Source organism: Nerophis lumbriciformis, linkage group LG27 (genome assembly GCF_033978685.3).
Source record: "Nerophis lumbriciformis linkage group LG27, RoL_Nlum_v2.1, whole genome shotgun sequence".
Lineage (NCBI taxonomy): Eukaryota > Metazoa > Chordata > Actinopteri > Syngnathiformes > Syngnathidae > Nerophis > Nerophis lumbriciformis.
The window spans coordinates 2,697,501-2,700,874 of record NC_084574.2 but is presented as its reverse complement, the minus strand read 5'-3'; the positions used below and the strand labels follow the sequence as shown (position 1 = coordinate 2,700,874).

Genomic DNA, 3,374 nt, shown 5'->3' with positions numbered 1-3,374 from the left:
AGGATGTGTCCAGACTAAGCATCAGTAGATGTATGTACACAGCGAATACCGTGAGCGATCAGTGACAGCCAGGAAAGACTGGTTGACAACCATGAAGAGTGTGGTGACTACTGGAGAGTCAGTGACAGCCCGGAGAGACGGCAACTGGGGCAGAAAGGGTTGGCAACCCAATTTGCATCCTCTGTGAGGAGGAACCCAACTAAGCTACGATGAACCTAAAGGAAAAATACCCCCAGGGGAGCCCGAGAGGGGGGGAGGATGAGCACCCCAGTCGGACGGACTTAACGTTAACAGACCTAGGCAACGGACAAACGACTATGAGCGCGCAGTGTACATGCGGTAAAGTCTGCAAGAACATCCATGGCTTAAAGATCCACCAAGCGAGGAAGAAGTGCCTGATGGGAGCAGAAGCAACACAACGCACAGGTGTTACACCTGGTGAGACGCAGGAGGTGCCAGGCCCGGAGTCACCCCATAGTGCCCAGAACCTCCATGTGTTGCAAACTAATCCCTCGAGTATCAAGTCTGAACAGAGGCGGATCAAGTGGCCTGCAGCTAGCATGACCTCACTCTGGAAGCAATTCGATGACGATGTCGACCAAATTCTGGAGGCAACGGCGAAGGGAGAAGCCGACGGGAAGCTACAAGCTATGACAACAATCATTGTCAGCATTGCAGCTGAACGGTTCGGCGAGGAGGAGAAGAGAAGCTCCGGTACCACGTACTCAAAGAACCACAGAGCTGTAAGGATCCACAACATTAGGCAGGAGATGAAAGCGCTGAAGTTCCAGTACAAGGCGGCAGGACATGAGGAACGCACTGGCCTGGCCCAGCTGATGTGCATCCTTCGGAAAAAGATCAGAATTCTCCGTCGGGCAGAGTGGCATCGGAGGCGGCGACGCGAGAGGGCACGTAGACGTGCTGCTTTCATTGCTATCCCCTTCAAGTTCACGAAGGATTTGCTGGGACAGAAGCGCAGTGGCAAACTGGCCTCCTCGCAGGAAGACATAGATCAACATCTGAAGCAAACGTACAGTGATCCTGCAAGAGAGCAGGAGTTGGGAGAGTGTAACAACCTCATAGACCCCCCTGAACCAGAAATGCAGTTTGACATGTCGGAGCTGCAGCTAAAGGAAGTCAGGGAGGTTGTCCGCAGAGCCAGGGCAAGCTCTACACCGGGACCGAGTGGCACTTCATACAAAGTGTATAAGAACTGTCCCAAACTCCTGCAGCGTCTGTGGAAAATCCTGCGAGTCTTCTGGAGAAGGGGGAGGATCCCTGAGCAATGGCGAGTGGCGGAAGGGGTATGGATCCCAAAGGAGGAAAACTCCACTCAGCTGGACCAGTTCCGCATCATCTCCCTGCTGTGTGTTGAGGCAAAGGTTTTCTTCAGCGCCGTTTCCAAACGACTGTGTACCTACCTGGCAAAGAACACCTACATCGATACATCTGTCCAGAAAGGCGGCATTTCAGGAATGTCAGGATGTATGGAGCATACCGGTGTGGTGACGCAGCTCATTGGGGAGGCTCGAGAGAACAAGGGCAACCTATCAGTACTGTGGCTTGACCTGGCAAACGCATTCGGCTCCATTCCGCACAAGCTCGTTCAACTCACTCTGATGAAACATCATGTACCCAGCAGGTGTAGAGACCTCATTGCTGATTACTACAGCAATTTCAGGATGAGGGTCTCTTCCGGACCAACAACATCCAGTTGGCACAAAGTGGAGATTGGTATTATCACAGGGTGTACTATCTCTGTGACACTGTTCTCACTAGCCATGAACATGCTCACCAAGTCTGCTGAGCCAGAGTGTAGAGGGCCCCGCACAAATTCCGGACAAAGGCAACCACCCAACAGGGCATTCATGGATGACCTCACAGTCATGACAGAATCAGTCCCAGGCTGCCGTTGGATTCTGAAGGGACTTGAAGAGTTGGTGGAGTGGGCCCGAATGCGTTTCAAACCCGCCAAATCCAAATCAATGGTGCTGAAGAAGGGTAAGGTGGAGGACAACTTCCGGTTTAACATCTCAGGCACGGCCATTCCAACTATCTCAGAGAAGCCAGTCAAGAGCTTGGGCAAGGTTTTTGACTGCTCTTTGAGAGACACAACATCCATCCAGTCGACATGCGCTGAGTTGGATGGCTGGCTGAAATCCGTGGACAAGTCAGGCTTACCTGGGAAGTTTAAAGCCTGGATTTACCAGCATGGCATTCTTCCCAGGATCCTGTGGCCCCTCCTCATCTACTCGTTCCCCATCTCGACAGTTGAGATCCTAGAGCGGAGGGTCAGCAACCACCTCCGGAGATGGCTGGGACTACCTAAGAGCCTGAGTAGCATTGCACTCTACGGGAACAGCAACAAACTGCAGTTGCCTTTCAAATCCTTGGAGGAGAAATTTAAGGTAACTAGAGCCAGAGAAGTGGTACAGTACAGGGACTCAAGTGATCCGAAGGTGGCCAAAGCAGGGATCCAAGTGAGGACTGGCAGGAAATGGAGGGCAGAGGAAGCAGTTCAAGAGGCAGATGCAAGGCTGCGACATAGGAGCCTGGTTGGAGCAGTTACACGGGGTCGAGCTGGGCTAGGGTCCTTTCCAACTCCCCAACTGAACACTAGGGGGAAGGAAGGCCGACGTTTTGTTCAGGATGAGGTGAGAGCGGCAGTGGAGGAGACAAGAACCTGCAAGGCTGTTGGAATGAAGCAACAGGGAGCTTGGACAAGATGGTAGAATGCGGTTGAGAGGAGAGTGACCTGGGCTGAGCTTTGGAAAGCCGAGCCGCAACGCATCAAATTTCTCATCCAGGCAGTATATGATGTGCTCCCAAGCCCTTCAAACCTGCACACATGGGGCATAGCAGAGACATCAGCATGCCCACTGTGCTCCAAGCGAGGAACCCTGGAACACATCCTCAGTTGCTGTACAAAGGCACTTGGAGATGGAAGGTACAGGTGGAGGCATGACCAAGTCCTGAAGACCATCGCTGAAGCCATTAGCACAGGACTGGCATGGGCAAAACAATTCCACCCCTCCAAGAAAACCATCGCCTTTGTCAGAGCTGGGGACACGCCAACTCCCGCTAGGAAAACATCAGCAGGCATCCTGACGTCTGCAAAAGACTGGCAGTTGTTGGTGGACCTTGAAAACCAGCTGAAGTTCCCCAGCCATATCGCAGTCACCACCCTGCGACCAGACATTGTCCTTGTGTCTGAGTCCACCAAACAAGCTGTGCTGCTGGAGCTGACAGTCCCGTGGGAAGATCGCCTGGAAGAAGCCTTCAAGAGGAAGCTCTCCAAGTATGCAGGACTGGTCAGCGACTGTCAGCAGGCTGGTTGGAGAGCAAGGTGTTTCCCTGTGGAGGTTGGATGTCGA

At 53.0% G+C, this 3,374-nt stretch overlaps 1 pseudogene; it reads left to right on the top strand.

The window, feature by feature from the left end:
- The first annotated feature begins 539 nt into the window (after positions 1–539).
- LOC140679973 (uncharacterized) overlaps positions 540–3,374 on the top strand; it is a 3,144-nt pseudogene continuing 309 nt past the window's right edge.